We start from the raw sequence: 27,185 nt of genomic DNA, 5'->3' as shown, positions 1-27,185 counted from the left end.
GGATACGATTGGGGATTGCAGACACCTGCTTATACGAGGTCCCACAGTCCACAGTGGCCATGGGGTCAAAGGAATCGTCTGCAGACCTTAGAGGCATAGATCTGGGCAAGGGTACAGACCACCAACATCCATAAATGGAAGAAGTCTGGCCTGGCCGGGAGGTGAGCAGGAACCTCCGGCGTATCCTTGTGGAGACGTGAGAACCTTCCAGAAGATCAACCATTTGAACTAGGTGCTAAAATGCACCTAGAGGTCTCTCGGACCACGAGAAACACATTATGTCTGGTGGAGACCAGGCACCCGGCTAATGCTGCACCTAATGTGAAGCATGGTGGTGGCAGTCCTGATAGAGGGGAAGATGAATGCAGCTGATCCGTCCTGCAGTGCTTATATATTTTATTTATTTGTATTAAACAGCACTGAAACACACTCATGTTAGGACGACCTTTTGAGGTTTTCAGTGTATTTCACTGTGCACATTCTTTGAAAGTAAAATTGTTTTATTTCATTTATTTTTGTTTATTTAAAATAACACTATTAAACCTACATCTCTCTGATGGTCTGACTGATGAGCTGTCTGTTCTGACATACTGCTTAAGCCCGGCTAGCTCAGTCGGTAGAGCATGAGACTCTTAATCTCAAGGTCGTGGCTTCGAGCCCCACGTTGGGCGAGTATCTTCATTTAACATCTACTGAAACCAAAAGGACGTTCTTCCACTTTGGACAGCCGGTCTCCGGTGACTTATCAGGTGGTTTTTTGTGCTCGTAGGACTGTTGTTTACTGGATGTTTTTCAGTTACTTATTTCCACTATTCTGTGGGACTACACATTGTTCTTGTGTCTCATATCCGTTTGATCAACAGGCAGGTTGTGCAATAAAAGGCACTCGTCCCTGGGTGGGCTCGAACCACCAACCTTTCGGTTAACAGCCGAACGCGCTAACCGATTGCACCACAGAGACACAAGCACTGCTTTTTCATTGGACACAAAAGTCACATGACTTGCAAACATTTACAGAGGGTTAATTAAGTTTGGCAAATTGAAATAATGGCATGTTTCTGACTTGAATGAGAGGGGCATTAAAAAGATCTCACACTTGTCAGAGACAACGTTTGAAGCCCAGGTCAATAGGACCTGCTAGTTAGAGAAGACTCACTTGCTTGTTAGTTTAAGTGCAAAAGGGATAGTGGCCCGTATGGGGATCAAACCCATGACCTTGGTGCTATTAGCACCACGCTCTAACCAACTGAGTTAACCGGCTGGTCTTCATGGGCAGGGCATGTACCCACATACCTGATACACTGACAGCCCTTCAGTTATGGTGCTGCCACACAGAAACGATGGAGAGCTTTACTGTTGTTGAGCAGAACAGATCTTCATGTGAGATGACTGAGGTTCATGTATTTTTCTTTTAAGAATAAATAAAAGCTGATGCTTTTAACCTCATACTTTCCTAATACTTTTATTCTACACGGTCTCAATTTCTTTTAGTCTTCTGCCATGTGCAGTGCAAGAATTCACTAAATTACACAGCAGTTCTCTTTTTATTTATTTTTGCCATTAACAAAATTGATTGCAAGCATTTATAAAGGTCATGCCACGATCATTAGGTGAAATGAAGCCAGAATTAAAGATGGCAGAAGAACAGGGTGGTATTCTTACTTTCAGTGATTAAATTACTCAGGTTAGAAAGTCCTGATACTCAGCACATGCTCACCTGACTCTCTCTCAACCATGCTACCTTTAATGGTTAAAGTGGGTGTGGCCCGTACGAGGATCAAACCCTGGCGTTATTAGCACCACGCTCTAACCAACTGAGCTAACCGGCCAGTTCATCTAGACTCTGTAGATCTTTGTACATAATTCTACACTAAACTTTAATTCAATTTAATTTTTTTAACAGGAGAAATAACTCACATCAGCATTTTATAAAGGCTTTCACAAAGCATTAACAAATTGAGACGCGTCCTGGAGCAGCTGAGGTAAACGCTACAGACTCTATACTACCTGATTATCAGTTTTACCTCACTCACTTTTCATTTTCTTTATTCTTTCACACTATTGTAAATTGTTCCACACTAACACACCATGTCAGTGTCACTGCAGTGTCACTGCAGTTCTGAGAATGATCCACCACCTAAACAATGTGACCATTGAAAAACAGAGTAAAAGCAGGTAGAGAAATAGATGGACTACAGTCAGTAATTGTAGAACTACAAAGTGCTCCTATATGGTAAGCGGAGCTGATTAAATAGACTACACTGATCATCCATAACATTAAAACCACCTACTTGTTTCTACACTCACTGTCCACTGTGTAGTGTGAACTGAACAAAGATCTGAACACAGTCGTGTAGTGTGAACTTGGTATTAGTGGTTAAGGTACTGGGCTAGCAATCAAAAGGTTGCTGGTTCAAGCCACACCATTGGTGAGTTGTCACTGTTCGGTCCCTGAGCGAATTGGTTCTTTGCCTTGTAGAGCTTCTTTTCCTTAAGTGTCTGTGACACCTTTACTTCCTCTGTATTGTGTCCACATTCCAGTTCCCAGTTTGTTCCCAAATCTCACAACTCAAATTCCCTCAAAATAAAGAGCAGCATGGAGAGCAACTGTAACTGTAATCTTCTATAAACCTTTTACTCTTATTCTGCCTCCGTCCCAACTTTATATAGCAATCAGTGAAATCATTGGAAATCTTTTATTTTGGAGAATAAAGACGCTAGAGAATGAATGACTCACAGTTTCTTCTTTCTTTATTAAATTTTTACAGAACATCAGCTTTTTACACATCTGGATCTGGTCCACAAAGTCATCCGGGCGTTGTCCTGATGTAAAGACATCGTCTTAAAGGCAGCAGGTCTCTCAGAGATCCTAATACATGCTTCCACATCGGTGGTATCTTCACACGTCGCCGATGTCTTGGGTCCTGACGCACCTCCACAAGTACACAAACTGTGAACAAACATTAAAAACACGTCAACCACCAGACATGCATCCCTGACAGTTAAATAAAGGTTCTAATCAAGGTTGGCCTTTAGATGTCCTCTGTTTCCAGCCTTTCATGAAACCGTTGGAGGCTCTGCCATAAAAGCGTCTCCAGTGCAGCAGCCAGGGCTTCAGGTTCTGCATACAAAGACTCGTCCAGAGTGAAGATTTCATCCAGGAAGCTCAGCATCTCAGTCTGAGAGAGAAACAGAAGAAATAACAGATTACTAGCAGACAGTTCTATTCAAGATCATTCATGGTGTAAAGAACACACACCTGAAGATGGAATAAATAACACGTTCAGTCTATCTGGGCGTAACACACGAATAGATGAGAGCAATCAGCCGGTCCAGAAAGAGCCTTCGTCTCCGGTACTGCGTCAACTAAACAATGGTGTGTTTAACTACACTTGTAGGGCAGCACAGATTAATTTTAGACTCTATAGAGCACAGACTCTCTTACTGAGATGATCTGATGCACCCTCGCTCTTCCCAGAATTCCCAGCAGCACCAGCTCAAAGACGATGTCTATAAAGTTAACGTGCTGGATCTGTGAGTAAAAGGAAAATAGATTTTCTATTAGAACGGTAGGACTGTGGTTCTGACTGATGGCGTAGTCGCTATGGGTAACCGCATGGGTGGCATCCGGCAGTCGACACATATAGTAGTAAATATAGTGCCAGTTTCAGACTGAGTCAAACTCACCCCGATCTGCGCCAGCTCCACTTTGGCCCACATCCGATTAGTACGATTCTCCAGCATCTGTATCAGCCGGTCGTACCTTTGCTGGAAGACGCGCAGATCCTAGGAGAGAAACGCTCAAGACGTTATTAAATCATTCGTACATCACTTGAATTATTTGATACGTGTTTTTCTGCCGTGTTACCCTCTTTTTTGCAGCCGCCAGTATGAGTGTAAAGATCTACACCGTCTGGACCTAGTCTTCCGGTTACTCATCAAACCACCCATGCAGGAGGATCTGCCCGAGGGTGAGACGCTTGCTGGGCTTCTTCTTGAGGCATTGTTCGATCAGATGGCAGCAGGCTGGCGAGTGCGACAATGCAGATTTAAATTATACGGTGTTTAGATCTGAAGAAGATACACCGATCAGGCATAACATTATGACCACCTTCCTAATAACGTGGCCTCCATTGATCGGACTCGTTTGTCCAGCACATCCCACGGACGCTCGGTTGAATCGAGATCTGGGGAATCCATGGAAGAGTGGACATGGTCCTCAAATGCTACGTGTCAGAGCTACGTGTCAGGAGCTACGTGTCAGGAGCTACGTGTCAGAGTGACCCAACCCAAAGTTTCCCAGCAGAATGTTGGCAGAACTTCTTCCCATAGTGCATCCTGGTGCCATGTGTTCCCCCAGGTGAGCGACGTGGACAGGGGTCACCATGGGCATCCTTACTGGTCTGCTGCTACCTTTGAGCTACAGGAGCTCTTCTGCTGGATCGGGCCACACATGCATCAGCGAGCCTTGGCTGCCCATGACCCTGTCACTGGTTTACCACTCTACCCTCCCTGGACCACCCCACAAGAGCTGCAGATTTGGAGATGCTCAGACCCAGTCATCTATCCATCACGATTCGCTCCTTGATAGTCACTTCACCTGTCTGTAATTGTAGGTCTTAATGTATATATTTCCTTACCATTAGACACACCAGGTTTGAACACTAGACGCCCTTTGGTGATCTCCTTCCTAGACCGAAATGGCAGGCGTCCACAAACCAAGACAAACAGCAGTACGCCCAGACTCCAGACGGTCGCAGGGCAGCCATAGTACTTCTGCTTGGTTATCCACTCGGGTGGTGAGTATTCCCACGTGCCTACACGAACAAAGAAGACAAACTAGTACCCAAAGTCCAAACCAAAGTACCCGTCCCTCATTGGTGCACAGTTACCTGAAAATGTGTAGTACGGAGTGTCCCTCAACAGGTCGCCGCATCCGAAGTCGATCAGCTTCACCTCCAGCGTCTCCGTGTTCAGAAGGACATTCTGGCGCTTAATGTCCCTGTGCAAGACACCGCGATCCCGGCAGTGGAGCACCGCCAGGACAACCTGCCGCATTACATGCCGGGCAAACTGCATCCTCAGCCTACCCTTCTTGCGCATCAGCTGGTAGAGGTCTACGCAGGGGACGGGCCGCTCCAGGATCAGGATGCAGCGCTCGGGCGTGTCGAACCACTCCAGGAGCTTCAGCACGTACGGGTTGGCGGGCGGCCTGGACACCATGCGCATCAGGGCCACCTCGACGGGGAGCAACTCTGTCTCGCCGGGCTGATGGTAGAAGAGACAAGAACAAATGATTTAATGTATATCCAGTCTATACGGTATTTACTTCATCTGAAAGGTAAAGTCACTTACAATCCTGGTAAATCTGAGGTCCTCATCCTTCACCACGTATTTGATGGCAACCTAAACACACACAAGTAAACGATCATTAGTAGATTTTTAATACAAGGGTTGGGAGAGACTCGATAAGGTCCTAGTAGGTCGCCATGGGTGTCTGGAGCCGTGCTGACTGCATTTGCTCAAGGCGCTCCTTAGGGTTCAAGTCTGGGAAGCCAGCTCACGAAATGAGACCTTCTTCAGGAGTAACTCGGACCACCGACACGTGGACTCCACGAGACATCCAAAGGCATCCCGTGGTATCCGGTATCAGGGACTCAGATCTTCTTAGTGTGCATCCCCAGTTTGTCTGAATAATGTCCCGGTAGGTTGTAGGGAGGATCCTGGGGAGGATCTGTAGATTGGAACAAAGGGAATTCAGGGGGAAGGGTACTCGGAAGCCCCCGTGACCCTATAAGGTCCTGGAAGGTTGTCACAGGTATCTGGAGCAAAAGGAGGATCCAGGGGAGGATCCGTAGAGCCAACACGACCATCAAGGAGGTCCCATAGATGCTCAATTGGGTTCAAGTCTGGGACCAAAGGGAATTCAGGGGGCCAGGGTGGTACTCGGAAGTCCCCGTGACCCAATAAGGTCCTGGAAGGTCGTTGCAGGTATCTGGAGACATAGGAGGACCCAGGGGAGGATCCATTGAGCCAACACGACAATTCGAGGTGGGTTCAAGTCTGTGGAATTAGAGGGCCTGGGCCTGGGTCATGCTCTTCTAGCCATGCTGGAAGATCCCATCCATCCCACTGAGTCCTGATAGGTCGTCACAAGTATCTGCAGCCATAGGAGGACCAAGGGGAGGATCAACACAGCAAACTGATACTCACCTGGTTCCCGTCCACCTTATGGATGCCTTCGTAGACCGAACCGCAGCCTCCCTTTCCCAGCAGCTCTCCAACAGTGTATTGGCTCTCAAAGCTGTTCGGGTTCGTGTCGGTCGTCACCTCCTCTTGACGTCCTCCATCGGTGGTTTCTCCTTCAGCAGGTTCTCCTTTAGCGGGTTCTCTTTCACCGGTTTCTCCTTTAGTGGTTTCTTCCTTAGCGGTCTTTCCTTCACCGGGTTCTCCTTCAGCAGGTTCTCCTTTAGCGGTTTCTCCTTTAGTGGTTTTTCCTTCACCGGGTTCTCCTTCACCGGGTTCTCCTTCACCGGTTTCTCCTTTAGTGGTTTCTTCTTTAGCGGTTTCTCCTTCACCAGGTTCTTCTTCAGCGGGTTCTCCTTCACCGGTTTCTCCTTTAGTGGTTTTTCCTTCACTAGGTTCTCCTTCACCGAGTTCTCCTTCACCGGTTTCTCCTTTAGTGGTTTCTTCTTTAGTGGTTTCTCCTTCACCGGGATCTCCTTCAGCAGGTTCTTCCTCAGCAGGTTCTCCTTCAGCATCTTCAACACAAGTATCACCAATGATGCTTCATGGGCTCATGTAGACCAAAAATAAGGGTCCAAATAAAGGTTCGGCATACTCACTCTTGTTCTCGGGAGCATCGCAGACGACTTCTCCAGAACTGATCCCACCTATGAAGCCCAAGGGTTAATTACATAGTCACTACAGTTCAATAGTGTCGGACTTGAATGTGGTGGTGTTAAGGTTACCTGGAGCTTTAGAAGACGCCCGCGGTCCCTGGGAGTCTGTCTGCTCGCTCGAGTCTGAGTCCTCCAACTGAATCTCCCCGTCCACTAACGTCTTACTGGAGTCTGATTTCGAATCGTCCTCGTACCCGTCTGATTCCTCCTGATTCAGACGCATTAAACTGGTGTTACAGAGCCGAGAACCGAACCCCTCCCCTCCCGGAGTATAGTGGTGATGATAATTCACCTCGCTCTTGACTGTTCCTTCTTTTCTCTCAGTCAGGTTCTGAATGGCGCTGATCCACGCCCGTCTACCTGCCTCACAGTCGGCCTGGAACGTACAGCTCCTGTACACACACGGTGATAGATACAGATTATATAGGATGCAGACAGACAGACAGATTGAGTAGATAGATAAACAGATAGATAGACAGACATTGAGACAGACAGATGGATAGAAAGATAGATAAATAGTCTGTCTATTGATCTGTCTTTTGATAATCTATCTGTCTGTCTATCAATTATCTTCTTGTCTATCTGTCTATTCATATGTCTATCTAGAATCTGTCTGTCTGTTTATTGAACATCTGTCTGTTTGTCTATTGATCATCTATCTAGCTGTCTGTCTATCTATCTATCTGTCTGTCTGACTATCTATTTGTCTGGCTAATATTTGTCTGTCTGTCTGTCTGTCTATCAATTACAGTGGGGCCAAATAGTATTTACTCAGCCACTGATTGTGCAGGTTCTCCTACTTAGAAAGATGAGAGAGGTCTGTAATTTTCATCATAGCTACACTTCAACTATGAGAGACAAAATGAGAAAAAAAAAATCCAGGAAATCACATTGTAGGATTTTTAAAGAATTTATTTGTAAATTATGGTGGAAAATAAGTATTTGGTCAATAACAAAAGTTCAACTCAATACTTTGTAACATAACCTTTGTTGGCAATGACAGAGGCCAAACGTTTCCTGTAAGTCTTCACCAGGTTTGCACACACTGTAGCTGCTATTTTGGCCCATTCCTCCATGCAGATCTTCTCTAGAGCAGTGATGTTTTGGGGCAACACAGACTTTAAACTCCCTCCACAAATTTTCTATGGGGTTGAGGTCTGGAGACGGGCTAGGCCACTTCAGGACCTTGAAATGCTTTTTACGGAGCCACTCCTTCGTTGCCCGAGCGCTGTGTTTGGGATCATTGTCATGCTGGAAGACCCAGCTACATTCCATCTTCAACGCTCTCACTGATGGAAGGAGGTTTTGGCTTAAAATCTCACGATACATGGCCCCGTTCATTCTTCCCTTAACACGGATCAGTCGTCCTGTCCCCTTTGCAGAAAAACAGCCCCAAAGCATGATGTTTCCACCCCCATGCTTCACAGTAGGTATGGTGCAACTCAGGATTCTGCTTCCTCCAAACACGACGAGTTGAGTTTTTACCAAAAAGTTCCATTTTGGTTTCATCTGACCACATGATATTCTCCCAATCCTCTTCTGGATCATCCAAATGCTCTCTGGCAAACTTCAGACGGGCCTGGACATGTACTGGCTTAAGCAGGGGGACACGCCTGAAACTGCAGGATTTGAGTACTTCTCGACGTAGTGTGTTACTGATGGTAGCCTTTGTTACTTTGGTCCCAGCTCTCTGCAGGTCATTCATCAGGTCCCTCCGTGTAGTTCTGGCATTTTTGCTCACCGTTCTCATGATTATTTTGACCCCACGGGATGAGCCCCAGATCGAGGAAGATTATCAATGGTCTTGTATGTCTTCCATTTTCTTACAATTGCTCCCACAGTTGATTTATTCACACCAACCTGCTTGCCTATTGTAGATTCACTCTTCCCAGCCTGGTGCAGGTCTACAATTTTCTTTGGTCTTGGCCATGGTTGAGTTTGGAGTCTGACTGTTTGAGGCTGTGTACAGGTGTATTTTATACAGATAACAAGGTCAAACAGGTGCCATTAATACAGGTAACGAGTGGAGGACAGAAGAGCTTCTTAAAGAAGAAGTTACAGGCCTGTGCGAGCCAGAAATCTTGCTTGTTTGTTTTTGACCAAATACTTATTTTCCACCATAATTTACAAATAAATTCTTTAAAAATCCTACAATGTGATTTCCTGGATTTTTTTTTCTCATTTTGTCTGTCATAGTTGAAGTGTAGCTATGATGAAAATTACAGACCTCTCTCATCTTTCTAAGTAGGAGAACTTGCACAATCAGTGGCTGACTAAATACTTTTTGGCCCCACTGTATCTATTTATCTATAATCTGTCTTCTTGTCTATCAGTCTATCCATCTGTCTATCTAGCATCTATCTGTCTGTCTGTTTATTGGTCATCTGTCTGTCTGTCTGTCTATCTATCAATTATCTTGTCTATATATCTATTGTCTGTGTATTGATCATCTATCTGGCTGTCTCTCTGTCTATTTGTCTGTCTGACTATTTGTATGTCTAATATGTGTCTATCTGTCTATTGATCATCTGTGTCTGTCTATTGATCATCTGTCTGTCTATTGGTTATCTGTCTGTCTGTCTATTGATCATCTATCTGTCTGTCTGCCTATCTATCTATCTATTGATCATCTGTCTGTCTGTCTATTGATCATCTGTCTGTCTATTGGTTATCTGTCTGTCTGTCTATTGATCATCTATCTGTCTGTCTGCCTATCTATCTGTCTATTGATCATCTATCTGTCTGTCTATTGATCATCTGTCTGTCTGTCTATTGATTATCTGTCTATCTGTCTATCTATCTGTGATTATAGATCTGGACTTACCTTGTGGGCGTGACCACCCGGAAGCAGAAGCGTCGCCCGGCGTCCTCGCAGCTCTGGACCGAACAGCGCTGCAGGTCTTCAGCCAGCACCATGAAGTCACGCTGGGGGAATAGAACATAAAACCTTCTTATTTATACAGTTGATGATATAAACGCCGGTGAAATCATCCCAGACGTAAACATGACGGGGGTGGTTTGGGACACAGCCCGGCACAGAAGTCGACTTCTGCTGTAATGCGCCCGAATGATGAGGGGCGTACGGCCGCGGTACATTATGGGTATTTCACAGAGTCCAGGAAAGAGCTGATTTGGATCATATGAAGTCATGTGACCTACCTTAAACCTCTTCTTGTAGAGAAGCTGATTGTTCTGTATGATGAACCACCGCCTGCAGAGATCAAACACATCGTGTATATATATATATAATATTGAGTGTATATATATAATATTGAGTTTATAGATATAATGTGTGTCTATGTATATAATATTAAGTGTATAAATATAATAGTGTATATATATAATGTTGAGTGTATAGATATATAATTCCTAATATATAGACTAAGCATCAGTGTACAGACCTGTTCCAGGTTTTAAACACACTCCTGGTCCTCTTAAACAGAAACCCCTCCATCAGGAGCGCTTCCTCGGCCTCCGCACCGCCCCCGTGACCCGGGTCGCCCCCGGAGGACGCCCGGGGAGGCGCCCCGCAACACAGCACACGCAGAAACCTCTGTCTCAGAGAAGCAGCCATCGTAAATGAGGAGAAAATCTAAATGCTGCTCCTGAAGAGCACAGGTCCACATTGTGATGTCACAGCGTTCCGAGGGAGCAGAGTGAATTTACCTTTACCATATATGGGCATGACTGGATTCATGTGACTGCACATATACTGACTTGATTTCCACTGTGGGACGGCTTCTGGAGGGTCCTGGGTTTGATTACCGGGAGGAATTTGCATGTTCTCCCCATGTCCTGGGGGTAAAGGGGTACCCTAGGTATAAGGTATAAGGTACACAGGTATGTGTTTGTTTAGGTGTGTCTGGCAACCTGTCCAGAGTGGTTTGTTAATTCCACACAGTGAATCACACCCCATACCATGACACACCCTGGTACTGGTACTGACACACCCCCATACCATGACACACCCTGGTACTGACACACCCCAAACCATGACACACCCTGGTACTGACACACCCCCATACCATGACACACCCTGGTACTGACACAACCCCATACCATGACACACCCTGGTACTGGTACTGACACACCCCCATACCATGACACACCCTGGTACTGGTACTGACACACCCTGGTACTGGTACTGACACACCCCCATACCATGACACACCCTGGTACTGACACACCCTGGTACTGGTATTTACACACCCGCATACCATGACACACCCCCATACCATGATACACCCTGGTGCTGGTACTGACACACCCCCATACCATGATACACCCTGGTACTGACACACCCCCATACCATGACACACCCTGGCACTGGTACTGACACACCCCCATACCATGACACACCCTGGTACTGACACACCCCCATACCATGACACACCCTGGTACTGGTACTGACACACCCCCATACCATGACACACCCTGGTACTGGTACTGACACCCCCCCATACCATGACACACCCTGGTACTGACACACCCCCATACCATGATACACCCTGGTACTGGTACTGACACAGCCCCATACCATGACACACCCTGGTACTGACACACCCCCATACCATGATACACCCGGGTACTGACACACCCCATACCATGACACACCCGGGTACTGACACACCCCCATACCATGACACCCCTGGGTACTGGTACTGACACAACCCATACCAAGACACACCCGGGTACTGACACAACCCATACCATGACACACCCTGGTACTGACATACCCCATACCATGACACACCCTGGTACTGACACAACCCATACCATGACACACCCTGGTACTGACACAACCCATACCATGACACACCCGGGTACTGACACAACCCATACCATGACACACCCTGGTACTGGTACTGACACAACCCATACCATGACACACCCTGGAACTGACACACCCTCATACCATGACACACCCGGGTACTGACACACCCCCATACCATGACACACCCTGGTACTGGTACTGACACAACCCATACCATGACACACCCTGGTACTGGTACTGACACACCCCATAACATGACACACCCTGGTACTGACACAACCCATACCATGACACACCCTGGTACTGGTACTGACACAACCCATACCATGACACACCCTGGTACTGGTACTGACACACCCCATAACATGACACACCCTGGTACTGGTAATGACACAACCCATACCATGACACACCCTGGTACTGACACACCCTCATACCATGACACACCCGGGTACTGACACACCCCCATACCATGACACACCCTGGTACTGGTACTGACACACCCCCATACCATGACACACCCTGGTACTGACACAACCCATACCATGACACACCCTGGTACTGGTACACCCCCATACCATGACACATCCTGGTACTGACACTCCCCATACCATGACACACCCTGGTACTGACACACCCCCATACCATGACACACCCTGGTACTGACACACCCCCATACCATGATACACCCGGGTACTGACACACCCCCATACCATGACACACCCTGGTACTGACACACCCCCATACCATGATACACCCTAGTAGTGGTACTGACACACCCCATACCATGACACACCCGGGTACTGACACACCCCCATACCATGACACACCCGGGTACTGGTACTGACACACCCCCATACCATGATACACCCTGGTACTGGTACTGACACACCCCCATACCATGATACACCCGGGTACTGACACACCCCCATACCATGACACACCCTGGTACTGACACACCCCCATACCATGATACACCCTAGTAGTGGTACTGACACACCCCATACCATGACACACCCGGGTACTGACACCCCCCCATACCATGACACACCCTGGTACTGACACAACCCATACCATGACACACCCGGGTACTGACACAACCCATACCATGACACACCCGGGTACTGACATACCCCATACCATGACACACCCTGGTACTGGTACTTACACACCCTCATACCATGACACACCCGGGTACTGACACACCCCCATACCATGACACACCCGGGTACTGACACACCCCCATACCATGACACACCCTGGTACTGGTACTGACACAACCCATACCATGACACACCCTGGTACTGACACACCCCCATACCATGACACACCCTGGTACTGACACACCCTCATACCATGACACACCCGGGTACTGACACACCCCCATACCATGAAACACCCTGGTACTGGTACTGACACAACCCATACCATGACACACCCTGGTACTGGTACTGACACACCCCAGAACATGACACACCCCATAACATGACACACCCTGGTACTGACACAACCCATACCATGACACACCCTGGTACTGACACACCCCCATACCATGACACACCCTGGTACTGGTACTGACACACCCCATAACATGACACACCCTGGTACTGGTACTGACACAACCCATACCATGACACACCCTGGTACTGGTACTGACACACCCTGGTACTGGTACTGACACAACCCATACCATGACACACCATGGTACTGACACACCCTCATACCATGACACACCCAGGTACTGACACACCCCCATACCATGACACACCCTGGTACTGACACACCCCATACCATGACACACCCTGGTACTGGTACTGACACACCCTGGTACTGGTATTGACACAACCCATACCATGACACACCCTGGTACTGACATACCCCCATACCATGACACACCCTGGTACTGGTACACCCCCATACCATGACACACCCTGGTACTGACACACCCTGGTACTGACACACCCCATACCATGACACACCCTGGTACTGACACACCCTGGTACTGACACACCCCATACCATGACACACCCTGGTACTGACATACCCCCATACCATGACAGACCCTGGTACTGGTACACCCCCATACCATGACACACTCTGTGTGTGTATTACATGTGTGTATTACGTGTCTGTGTTACGTGTGTATAAGGTGTGTGTATTACATGTGAGTATAATGTGTACTTGTTTATATATCCTGGTGGGGACTGCCACCTAATTGCACACCAAACCAGCAAACCTGAATCAAAGTCAACACAGGCACAATCATTTCAACCAATAGAAAGCCTTAATATACGTCATCTGACAAAGTTTCATTGAAATGGCCTCAGGTCCCCCCACAGGGTAGGTCAACCGGAGAAAAAGTGTGTGTGTGTGTGTATAAAGTGTGTGTGGAAGTTTTTAAATGCCACACAACATATTATTAAGATTAACACTAATTAACACTATTATATTGTTGTCGTTTCTTGTGTGTACAACTTCCACACACACTTCCAACTTTAATTAATTAATTAATTATAAATGAAATACTGCAAAATAATGACAAATACTGTAAACAGAAAGCAAAATAAATGTAAAAACAAACGGTATTAACACAGTGACCTCTGTGTGATCTTTTTAGCTAGTCGTTTTTCTGAGAAGCTTCTTAAGAGACTTTGAAGTGTGTCTGTGGGAACTCAGTAAAAAAGCATTTGTATGGCTGGGCACCGATGCATTGTAAAAAAAAAAAAAGCCTCAGTCGGTGTTCCGGTTCATCTCAGAGCTGTTGAGTGGAGCTAAGGTCAGGGCTCTGTGCAGGACACTGGAGTTTCTTTAAACCACATCCAATTTGGTGGTACTACAACAGTAACTTCAAAGCGACTTACAGTATTGTGACACTATGTTGTCTGAGCAATTGAGGGTCAAGGGCCTTGCTCAAGGGCCCAACATTGGCCACCTGGCAGTGGTGGGGTTTGAACAAGCGACCGTTTAATTACTAGTCCAGTACCTTAACCGCTGGGCTACAACTAGGCTAGGCTACAACTGCCCCTTTAATAGTGATAAAGGACACACATCATTTACAGCTTTTGCTGTCTACTCTGAACCAGCACAGATTCCCAAGATGCAATGCAAGCCACCACAGTGGGTTAAAGTAAGACAGTGAAGGTAGTACAGATCACCGGTGCCATGGAGGGACCTGAACCTATAGAATAGTCTAACATGGGTGGCCCTTACCAAAAATCTTTGAAGCTGAATTTCAGGAAGCACCCGAGGCCAGCTAACCTGCGACACCAACCCCACCACAGAAAATGATGGTGAGGTGAGAAACTGGGGCTACATGTCACAGAAATTCCCAACTGCAGTTAAGGAAAGCCTGGTGCTGGAGAACTTAATACAACTTTCCACTTTAAACAACTGTGACCTGCCTGCCACAGCAATTTCACCTGGGTAACTCCAGCATGTTCCAGCACCGCACTGCACTGAAGAATTAGACACCATCTTTACTGATCATGCCACCAAATCAGAAAAAGCTGCAGTAAAAGTGAAGCTGAGAAAATGAGGCCATATGAGCATGGGTGTTATTCCACCATTGTAAAAAACCAGGCAAGCTTAAAGTGCTATGTCGGTTCAAAGGTACATCTGCGGAGGCGCTGGTAGACACGAACACGATGATAAGCCTGATCTGCTCAGGAGAACACCAGCACAGTGGTGAAGAGCATGTAGAGACTGATGAAAGCTACACCTGAATGTAAAGTTTTGATGTTTCAGCTGCCCTAAACACCACTGTCAAACCCACTCTGTCTGGACTGAAATTAGTGGCAAGTCAGCACCGGCACTTATTCACAAATTTTGTAAGATAAACAAAAGAAAAATGTTGTTATTGTATACAACCCTAAATAACGTTATAATTAGCGCAAAAAGACGATAAATATCCATGAGTGGGGCTTGTAATGAGCTTTTAATGTAACTATGGTGATATTACATCATCACGTCCTCAGGTCATCACTTGACGTTGGTAAGATGGTGGACGTAGTACGTAGGGTTGTTTGTGTGCATACTGCACACTTCTGTACTGAAAGCGCCGCGCACTTCTTTACCGGCTGAGCGGTGCGTACTTCCTCCAATCTAGTACAGACTCTGTAAGTATGAGATTTCAGACGCAGCTTAACATCACCTCAGTGGGGGAGGGGTAATCAGTTCACTACAAACAACTCAACTTGTTGATAGCAGTTTACTTTAAAATCAGATCAATCAGTTCAAAACTACAACAGTCAACAGTTTGTAAAAAGTGTATACATGGGGTCCACCCTTCAGACAGCCATCTGTAATTTCAAAGTTTCGAGATTAAAAATTGTAATCAAACGATTTTTATTGGGCTGTTTGTGCCACAATGTGTCTCTGTGGTAATTTGCATTTCTTAAAAGTGCAGGAAGCAGAACGCTACTTATGTCACACAAGTGAACATAAGCACAACCGAAATCGATCATTTCTGATATCTTCCCTACACACTTGCTCCCTATGCCCTAGCATAGTACACTTAACATTCTTAAAGGGCCAGACAATATATTTGTAATGCACATTACATGACAGGTCAGACATTAGAAAACATCATTCTTTTTCTTACAATAACCTTTATTTTTTTAAAGAAAAAGTACAGTAGTTCTTATGTGAATTACAAGGGCAGGAAAAACTACGGCAGACACAAGTCAGAACAGGGGGCGCGGCGTAACATTTTTATTATTTTATCAGTTGAACTGATTAAAAAAGTTGATTTCGTAAAATTAAAATACGAGCCGTTTTTCAATTTCTGCTTGTTTGTTATTTGATTTTTGAACTTGAAATAAAATACGAATAACGCCCCGTGTTCCTGTTTTTTTAACTTTGGGATTTGAAGTGAAAAACGAATGACCGAAAGTATACGGACCTTAAATAGATCACGATGGACTGTATAAACGCTTTAACATAGTTAACGATGTGGGTTGACAGGATGTTATACGTGTTGCACAGGGGCGTAACTACAGTGGGGGCGGGGGTGTAGGTGGCAGGCGCACCAGGGCGCTGAGCACTGAGTATGAACTAGTCCCTAATAGGTGAGCTACATCACTGGTGTGGAAGTTTTTCGGATACAGAAGGTCAGACTCCAAACAAACGACTGTAAATACAATCACGACAAACAGTGGCAACATCACATTTACTTCAGCACCTAAAGCAAAAGCATCCGCGTGAGTACAAGGAGTGTCGGTCACTGCTAATTTTTAAGTCATCAACCGTTATAGAGTATAAATCGAATTTTATTGAACAAACCTCCCATTGATAACAGTATATTCTTCAAAAAAAAAAAAAAATCACTGTTCCAAATTATTTTGCACAACAGAGTTTCAAAACATTTCATAGGTTGTAAAGAACTGAAAATGGTCATTTGTTGAATTGGCAGCATTCACTGAAATCAAAAGATATTTCAATCAAAAACATCCTAACAGGCCAAGTTACATGTTAACATAGAACCCCTTCTTTCATATCACCTTCACAATTCTTGCATCCATTGAACTTGTGAGTTTTTGGAGAGTTTCTGCTTGAGTTTCTTTGCAGGATGTCAGAATAGCCTCGAAGAGCTGCTGTTTTTATGTGAACTGCCTCCCACCATAATAGATCTTTTGCTTGAGGATACTCCAAAGGTTCTCAATAGGGTTAAGGTCAGGGAGGATGGTGGCCACACCACGAGTTTCTTTCATTTTATGCCCATAGCAGCCAATGACACAGAGGTAATCTTTGCAGCATGAGATTTGTCATGCATGAAGATGATTTTGCTGCCGAAGGGCGGGTTCTTCTTTTTGTACCAGTGGTCAGTCAGAAACTCTATATACTTTGCCAAGGTCATTTTCACACCTTCAGGAACCCTGAAGGCCCTTCACCTCCTTGCTGACATCGCAGCCTTGTTGGGACATGGTGACCATCCACTATTCCATCCATCTGGACCATCCAGGGTTGCACGGTACTCATCATGTATGTCTGGGCCCACTGCAACCGTTTCTGCTTGTGAGCACTGGTAAGGGGTGGCCGAATAGTAGGTTTATGCACAACTGCAAGCCTCTGGAGGATCCTACACCTTGAGGTTCGCTGGACTCCAGAGGCACCAGCAGCTTCAAATACCTGTTAGCTGGTTTGTAATGGCATTTTAGCAGCTGCTCTCTTAATCCGATGAATTTGTCTGGCAGAAACCTTCCTCATTCTGCCTTTATCTGCACGAACCCGTCTGTGCTCTGAATCAGCCACTAATCTCTTCACAGTATGAAGATCAGGCTTAAGTTTTCGTGAAATATCAAATGTTTTCATACCTTGTCCAAGGCATTGCACTATCTGACGCTTTTCGGCAGCAGAGAGATCCTTTTTCTTTCCCATATTGCTTGAAACCTGTGGCCTGCTTAATAATGTGGAACAGCCTTCTTAAGTCGTTTTCCTTTAAATGGCAAACTAATTATCACAGGTGTCTAAGATTGATTTCAGTGATCCAAAGAGAAATGAGACACAATACCATCCATGAGCTGAATTGAGAAACAAAAAATGTAATCTTTATGACACTTAAATCCAATTTGCATAATAATTAGGAATGCGGTGTACTTTAAGTTTACATTATATCGTACATTTATATGGGAATATGAGTTTTTAACCATATCGCTCAGCCCTACTGGAAGTGATGCTTAATTTAATGGACATTTAGTAACATTTGTACCTTAAATTTCCTGAGTGTCTGCAAAACAAGTGTGTTCTTACAGTGTATCACAAAAGTGAGTACACCCCTCACATTTTTGCAAATATTTGATTATATCTTTTCATGGGACAACACTATAGAAATAAAACTTGGATATAACTTAGAGTAGTCAGTGTACAACTTGTATAGCAGTGTAGATTTACTGTCTTCTGAAAATAACTCAACACACAGCCATTAATGTCTAAATGGCTGGCAACATAAGTGAGTACACCCCACAGTGAACATGTCCAAATTGTGCCCAAATGTGTCGTTGTCCCTCTCTGGTGTCATGTGTCAAGGTCCCAGGTGTAAATGGGGAGCAGGGATGTTAAATTTGGTGTTTGGGTACAATTCTCTCATACTGGCCACTGGATATTCAACATGGCACCTCATGGCAAAGAACTCTCTGAGGATGTGAGAAATAGAATTGTTGCTCTCCACAAAGATGGCCTGGGCTATAAGAAGATTGCTAACACCCTGAAACTGAGCTTCAGCATGGTGGCCAAGGTCATACAGCGGTTTTCCAGGACAGGTTCCACTCGGAACAGGCTTCGCCAGGGTCGACCAAAGAAGTTGAGTCCACGTGTTCGGCGTCGTATCCAGAGGTTGGCTTTAAAAAATAGACACATGAGTGCTGCCAGCATTGCTGCAGAGGTTGAAGACGTGGGAGGTCAGCCTGTCAGTGCTCAGACCATACGCCGCACACTGCATCAACTCGGTCTGCATGGTCGTCATCCCAGAAGGAAGCTGACGCACAAGAAAGCCAGCAAACAGTTTGCTGAAGACAAGCAGTCCAAGAACATGGATTACTGGAATGCCCTGTGGTCTGACGAGACCAAGATAAACTTGTTTGGCTCAGATGGTGTCCAGCATGTGTGGCGGCGCCCTGGTGAGAAGTACCAAGACAACTGTATCTTGCCTACAGTCAAGCATGGTGGTGGTAGCATCATGGTCTTGGGCTGCATGAGTGTTGCTGGCACTGGGGAGCTGCAGTTCATTGAGGGAAACATGAATTCCAACATGTACTGTGACATTCTGAAACAGAGCATGATCCCCTCCCTTCGAAAACTGGGCCTCATGGCAGTTTTCCAACAGGATAACGACCCCAAACACAACCTCCAAGATGACAACTGCCTTGCTGAGGAAGCTGAAGGTAAAGGTGATGGACTAAACCCAATTGAGCACCTGTGGCGCATCCTCAAGTGGAAGGTGGAGGAGTTCAAGGTGTCTAACATCCACCAGCTCCGTGATGTCATCATGGAGGAGTGGAAGAGGATTCCAGTAGCAACCTGTGCAGCTCTGGTGAATTCCATGCCCAGGAGGGTTAAGGCAGTGCTGGATAATAATGGTGGTCACACAAAATATTGACACTTTGGGCACAATTTGGACATGTTCACTGTGGGGTGTACTCACTTATGTTGCCAGCCATTTAGACATTAATGGCTGTGTGTTGAGTTATTTTCAGAAGACAGTAAATCTACACTGCTATACAAGTTGTACACTGACTACTCTAAGTTATATCCAAGTTTTATTTCTATAGTGTTGTCCCATGAAAAGATATAATAAAATATTTGCAGAAATGTGAGGGGTGTACTCACTTTTGTGATACACTGTATGTATCCCGAGTGAATATCGTTATCGCAAAGATATCGTGATATTTTTTAAAGGCCATATCGCCCACCCCTAGTGTTGTGTGCATACTGCACACTTCTGTACTGCATGCGCTGCGTACTTCCTCCAATCTAGTACAGACTCTGTTAGTATGCGATTCTGGATGCAGCTAATGTTTCTCTCCAGTGTGAATGTGCTGGTGTGTTTTGAGAGCACTCTGTTGATTAAAGCTCTTTCCACAATGTGAGCACTGATATGGTTTCTCTCCAGTGTGAATGCGCTGGTGTGTTTTGAGAGCACTTTGTTGATTAAAGCTCTTTCCACAATGTGAGCACTGATACGGTTTCTCTCCAGTGTGAATGCTCTGGTGTGTTTTGAAAGCACTCTGTTGATTAAAACTCTTCCCACAATGTGAGCACTGATACGGTTTCTCTCCTGTGTGAATGCGCTGGTGGATTTTGAAATGACTCTGTTGATTAAAACTCTTCCCACACTGTGAGCACTGATACGGTTTCTCTCCAGTGTGAATGCGCTGGTGGATTTTGAGATGACTCAGTTGAATAAAACTCTTCCCACACTGTGAGCACTGATACGGTTTCTCTCCAGTGTGAATGCGCTGGTGTATTTTAACCTCACTCTTTGTATTAAAACTCTTTCCACACTGTGAGCACTGATATGGTTTCTCTCCGGTGTGAATGCGCTGGTGGGTTATGAGATCATTCTTTGTATTAAAACCCCTACCACATTGTGAGCACTGATACGGTTTCTCTCCAGTGTGAATGCGCTGGTGGATTTTGATATGACTCTGTTGATTAAAACTTTTTCCGCACTGTGAGCACTGATACGGTTTCTCTCCAGTGTGAATGTGCTGGTGTTTTTTCAGATCACTCTTTGTATTAAAACCCTTCCCACACTGTGAGCACTGATACGGTTTCTCTCCACTGTGAATGCGCTGGTGTGTTTTGAGATGACCCTGTTGATTAAAACTCTTTCCACACTGTGAGCACTGATACGGTTTCTGTCCACTGTGAATGCGCTGGTGTATTTTGAGCTCACACTTTGTATTAAAACTCTTTCCACACTGTGAGCACTGATACGGTTTCTCTCCAGTGTGAATGCGCTGATGTATTTTGAGCTTACTCTGTGCATTAAAACGCTTCCCACACTGTGAGCAGAAATACGGTTTTTCTCCAGTGTGAATGCGCTGGTGTTTTTTTAGATCACTCTGTGTAATAAAACTCTTTCCACACTGTGAGCACTGATACGGTTTCTCTCCAGTGTGGATGCGCTGGTGTATTTTGAGAAAACTCAGGAACCTGAAGCTCTTCCCACACTGTGAGCAGACGTTTCCTTCTTCCTGTGTGGGACTGAGAGAGGTGTTAATGCTGACAGTACCAGAGGACGTTTGCTGATTACTGGAGCTTCTGGTGGGCGTCAGATCCTCATGTTCAGTCTTAATCTTCACCAGAGTCTCATATTTATCATGGTTGCAGCTCTTGATGTGATTGTGGAGCTGATTTTGGGTTGTAGAGGAACGTGGACATGAGGAGCAGCAGAAATCCTTGTTCAGTTCTGAAGCAGAAAATAATCAAATACATTTATAACATTATAAATAATCAAATACATTTATAACATTATAAATAATAAATACATTTATAACATTATAAATAATCAAATACATTTATAACATGATAAATAATCAAATACATTTATAACATTATAAATAATCAAATACATTTATAACATTATAAATAATCAAATACATTTATAACATTATAAATAATCAAATACATTTATAACATTATAAATAATCAAATACATTTATAACATTATAAATAATTAAATACATTTATAACATTATAAATAATCAAACACATTTATAACACTATAAATAATCAAATACATTTATAACATTATAAATAATCAAATACATTTATAACATTATAAATAATCAAATACATTTATAACATTATAAATAATAAATACATTTATAACATTATAAATAATAAATACATTTATAACATTATAAATAATTAAATACATTTATAACATTATAAATAATCAAATACATTTATAACATTATAAATAATCAAATACATTTATAACATTATAAATAATAAATACATTTATAACATTATAAATAATAAATACATTTATAACATTATAAATAATTAAATACATTTATAACATTATAAATAATCAAATACATTTATAACATTTTAATAATCAAATACATTTGTAACATTATAAATAATCAAATACATTTATAACATTATAAATAATTAAATACATTTATAACATTATAAATAATCAAATACATTTATAAGATTTTAATAATCAAATACATTTGTAACATTATAAATAATCAAATACATTTATAACATTATAAATAATAAATACATTTATAACAATATAAATAATCAAATACATTTATAACATTATAAATAATAAAACACATTTATAACATTATAAATAATAAATACATTTATAACAATATAAATAATCAAATACATTTATAACATTATAAATAATCAAATACATTTATAACATTATAAATAATCAAATACATTTATAACATTATAAATAATCAAATACATTTATAACATTATAAATAATCAAATACATTTATAACATTATAAATAATCAAATACATTTATAACATTATAAATAATAAATACATTTATAACATTATAAATAATAAATACATTTATAACATTATAAATAATCAAATACATTTATAACATTATAAATAATCAAATACATTTATAACATTATAAATAATCAAATACATTTATAACATTATAAATAATCAAATACACTTATAACATTATAAATAATCAAATACATTTATAACATTATAATTAAATACATGTATAACATTATAAATAATAAATACTGTTAGTAATTGTTAAACTGAGATCTGATATTAAAGTCCTGTAACGTGATTCATCCTGCATTCATCATTTCCTGCTCACACTGATCTGCATGAGCACAATACAAGCTTTCACTGTATGATGCTTCATCCCAGGTTCCTCTGATTCTATTCAATCCAAATCTTATTTTACTCAAGATAAAAAATATCTTACTGAGTTCATCTTTATCTTCAGGTTCTTCCTTCTTCACAGGCTTCATCTGGAAACCTCCACACTGTTGGTCCTCTGGGGTGAGGTGTTCCTCAGAGGTGACGTGTTCCACAGGGATTAAAGATCCTTCATCTGAAATTCATCAATATGTGAAGAAGAAACTCAACAACTGGAGGAAACTGAAGGTTGTGGGTTTAGTTACCACAAATAAATACTACTTAGATTTAATCCAGACTGGAAGTATCAGCACTTCTACACAGGACAGTACGGTACAGTACAGGTTCTAATCCCACTATCCACATTCTCTTATTATTTCTACTATACTAACCACACTGTACTGTACTAACATGGCAAATTGCTCCACATTTACTTACAGAAGTAACTTCCATCTTCTTCCTCCTCCTTTTTTATTAGTTTCTCTTGGAATCCTTCATTTTGTAGATCTATGGGGGTGACGTGTCCCTCTTCTGCTGACTGCATTATTAAAAGATCTGACAGACAGACGGACAGATAGACAAATGTACTTTATTCCCTATTAAAGAGAAATCCAGGGAAACTCTTTCAGACTTGTTTTAACTGTTTATTTTTAATGCTGTGAGGCTGTAAACATAGTGAAAATGTTGAAACTATTGTGGGACTGAGCAGCATCAGACAGAAAAGACTTCTAATAGAACTTTTTGGGTTGGTTTCACAGACAGGGATTAAGCCTAGTCCTAGACTACACAGCATTTTGAATGGAGATTCTCTATTTAAAGCTAAATGTAGTCCTGGACTATAAGCCTTAATCCCTGTCTGGGAAACAACCCTTTGAGTTTGGTGGAAGTGGTTTTGTGGTCCAAAGTGAAATGATTAAGTCTGATGTTCTTTACATCTAGTTTCTCATCCACTCCCAATAACAGTGCTGTACTAATACTTTTAACTTTTACTATAAACCTGTAAAACAACCTGTAAACAAAGCTACAAGAACTCGCTGTTTCTATCAAACATTAAACACTGTAAACAAAGCTAAAAATGTGACGCGTTTATATCAAAATGTTAGATTTAATCATGAATAAACTCTGAATCCGTTACAATCCACTGATTCATCGGTTCAATGAATCGGTTCATCAGTACTGAATCATGTGTGATGCTAACAGTTAGCAGAGCAGCTAATAGTTTGTGTGTTTAAATAAAACTGGAGTTAAAGCTTCTCAAATCCTCACAGTGATGTTTTATTATAAACTCTAGTTTTATTATTAATTAGAATGTGGTTATAATGAAATATAAGGGTTATAATTAACTACATATTTTACTTACAGATGAGGCTCTACAGTACAAACACAGCAGCTTCTTGTTCTTCTTATGATGTTTAATGGCGGTTGGCAGAACAACTTAAGACGCACCAGCGTCACCAACTGGACTGGAGTTGAACAGCAGCTTAGCAGTAAAACATCTCCATTAGCCCTGTATCTCTCAGCTACAGTGTTGGGGGAACGAACCGATTCTATTGAACGATTCTTTGAAATGAACTAAAAGAACCGAGTCGCTCCTCTAGTATAAGGACAAATAATTAAGGAATAAACTTGTTTAATGATGTTAAATCTGATTGGTTCATGGCGTGTATTTTTTAAAGCAGAAACAAACACAGGCACATCTCTGCACAAGAGAGGATTTTTCTGAAACTAAATAAATAAAGTAAATAAATGGAATTTGTTTGTAGATGTGATTCCAGTATACAGTATTTGTTTGGGTTTAGAATGTAACGTGAAAGTAAAGTAATGAGGAACGAGATTACATTTTCCAGGATGTAATGAGTAAAGTAATCCCATTACAATTTTAGTTAAGTAATAAGTAATGAGTAATGGATTACTTTTTTTGAGTAACTACCCCAACACTGCTCAGGTAGCTTTAGAGAGGACTACAGTCAGTCCTAGACGTTCTTCCAAGCAGTTTCTATAATGTCATGTTTTGTTTTCCAACTCACACATTCACACCAGTAGAAGCTTAAAAATAACCCAAAAAGTCACAAATCTGTGCTTAAGCAACAAGCTGTAATTTATTTCTAGCACCACTAGATGGAGACGATGCATTTGGTACAAAAACATCACAACAAATCATCTGGATTCAACCTTTTCTTCACTAGGATTTATATGAACTGGGTTTTAGGCACTAGAACAGGGGTGCACAACTTCTTTTTACCAAGGGCCGATTTCACATAAACACCTAAACCAGAGGGCCACACATTTCATTTTTACAGACCTGTCCACATGAATTTGTAATACAGTTATGGCTGGGTGATATTGAAAAACAAATTTTCGATTATTTTCAAGTGTATTATCGAGTCTCGATTGCAATTTTGTTTTTGTTTTTGTATAATGCAATTGAAAATGTTTTATTTAAAAGACGGCAGAAATTCAAAAATAGTAACAGCACCACCTATAATTATCCTTTCAAGGAAATCAAACTTTATAACAATATAACAATAATTTGAACAAAATAGACATCTTAATTAGCTATATCCTTTATATAAAAAACATAAGAAAAGTGTAAAACCACAAACAGTTCTTTACAGGTTTTTTAAAAGGAACTCGAGCCTGTTTACTGTTTCCACCATATAAGTGAGTCTGTATCAGTATCTACACTGGGGGACATCAAGTAAACACTCAGCTCAGCTTTGATTTTGTCCTCTTGTGATTGGGGAGTGGATGGAGGGGGCACATTCCACGTCTAACCATATGGACTACAATTTCCATGAGCCCCTGGACTGTCACGTGACTATAACATGTCCCCGGTCAGCCAATCCTGATCGCGCTCACCGTCTCCGGAGTTTTGATTCAGTTCAGCTGTGTTCGGTTCCATGAATCTTATTTAAACTCTTCTGTTTGAGTCTCGTTGTGAAGTTTTGCCGATTGTGTTTGTGTCCTTATTTCTAAATCTAACCATTACCGTGTATAATCCTTGCTGTCTTCCGTTTCCTGCCTGTCTGTTTATCCTCTGGTTTTGGATTTTGTACACTGTTTTTGCCCTTTTGATATTAAACTTTCCCTGATTTATATTCCGCGAGCGTCTGGTCAGTTTCTGCTTCATGACATGTTGGTATTTTAATTAAAATATAAAGTATGTAAACAATCGCGATTGTCACATTTCTAACATCATGTGAAAACGTTCATTCGAATTAATCGTGAAAATCGCCCAGCACTAAATACAGTTATATCAAATCAGGTAGTTAGAAGAAATGTGTTGGTCAGTGGGAGATACTGCAGCATCTTTCTGACACCAGCTGATTAATGTGGTCGCAAGCACAGCAGACATGAGAAAATACCTGTATGTCCATTCAGGGTTAAATTTCCTCTGCTCGAGATCCACTTTACTTTTTTTACTCGTACTTGGTTTGGACAAACACACGGTACCGCTGAGGTAACTTGTATTTACATCATTTACTTTTCAGTCGCAATTTCATGGAATTACCCGGTGAATTTAAAGTGACAGCATCATTTATTTAAAAATGCATCAGCACTTTATTTGGCGGGCCGGATCGAGAGTTTTGCCGGGCCGGATCTGGCCCGCGGGCCGTATGTTGTGCACCCCTGCTTTAGACTGTTGTAATGGGCTGTTGTTATTGTTATAAACTGAAGCTACTGTGGCACCAGGCAGCAAAAAGTTCTTTTGAATTCCTACAGTAAAATGATCTCAAAACCACAAGATTAGTACTAGAGTAAGTGTTCTTTATGGATGTCGGGGTGGCACCTGATAACAATTTGTTTTGTTTATTTTATTGCTCTTCAAAAAGTGGTATTAACAACCGAACAGACACTTCACATGAGTTTGAGATCCGATCACATCAAATTCCTCCAGTAAAAATGTCTGAAATGTATTTCATTAATAACAGAGTCGATGATCTTCTTGAACTGAGTGGATTTTGTGCATCAGAACGCGGTAAATAATGTTTATTAAACTGTAAACAGCAGTTTTACCCTCTTTAACGCTTTGGGTACCGTAATACATGGTTTAGAGGTACAGTAACATGTTTAGTGTAGATGGTGCAGTGATAATTACCCAGACAGCACAAATACGTCGCTGCTCCCTACTTAGAATGGTTGGCGTTACATAGT

At 42.6% G+C, this 27,185-nt stretch overlaps 2 non-coding genes and 1 pseudogene across 2 annotated transcripts; 1 reads left to right on the top strand and 2 right to left on the bottom strand.

Annotated features, from left to right (window-relative positions):
• The window catches only part of LOC134326281 (zinc finger protein 850-like), a 45,789-nt pseudogene extending 24,439 nt beyond the window's left edge, over positions 1 to 21,350 (bottom strand).
• Positions 599 to 671, top strand: trnak-cuu (transfer RNA lysine (anticodon CUU)). Its single transcript has one exon. It is a non-coding gene; the product is annotated as a tRNA-Lys (tRNA).
• On the bottom strand, positions 888 to 961 carry trnan-guu (transfer RNA asparagine (anticodon GUU)). Its single transcript has one exon. It is a non-coding gene; the product is annotated as a tRNA-Asn (tRNA).
• Positions 21,351 to 27,185: the final 5,835 nt, after the last annotated feature.

The sequence above is a fragment of the Trichomycterus rosablanca genome, chromosome 14 (genome assembly GCF_030014385.1).
Source record: "Trichomycterus rosablanca isolate fTriRos1 chromosome 14, fTriRos1.hap1, whole genome shotgun sequence".
Taxonomy (NCBI): domain Eukaryota; kingdom Metazoa; phylum Chordata; class Actinopteri; order Siluriformes; family Trichomycteridae; genus Trichomycterus; species Trichomycterus rosablanca.
Note: the sequence above shows the minus strand (reverse complement) of the source record. Positions and strands in the feature narration are given on the sequence as shown.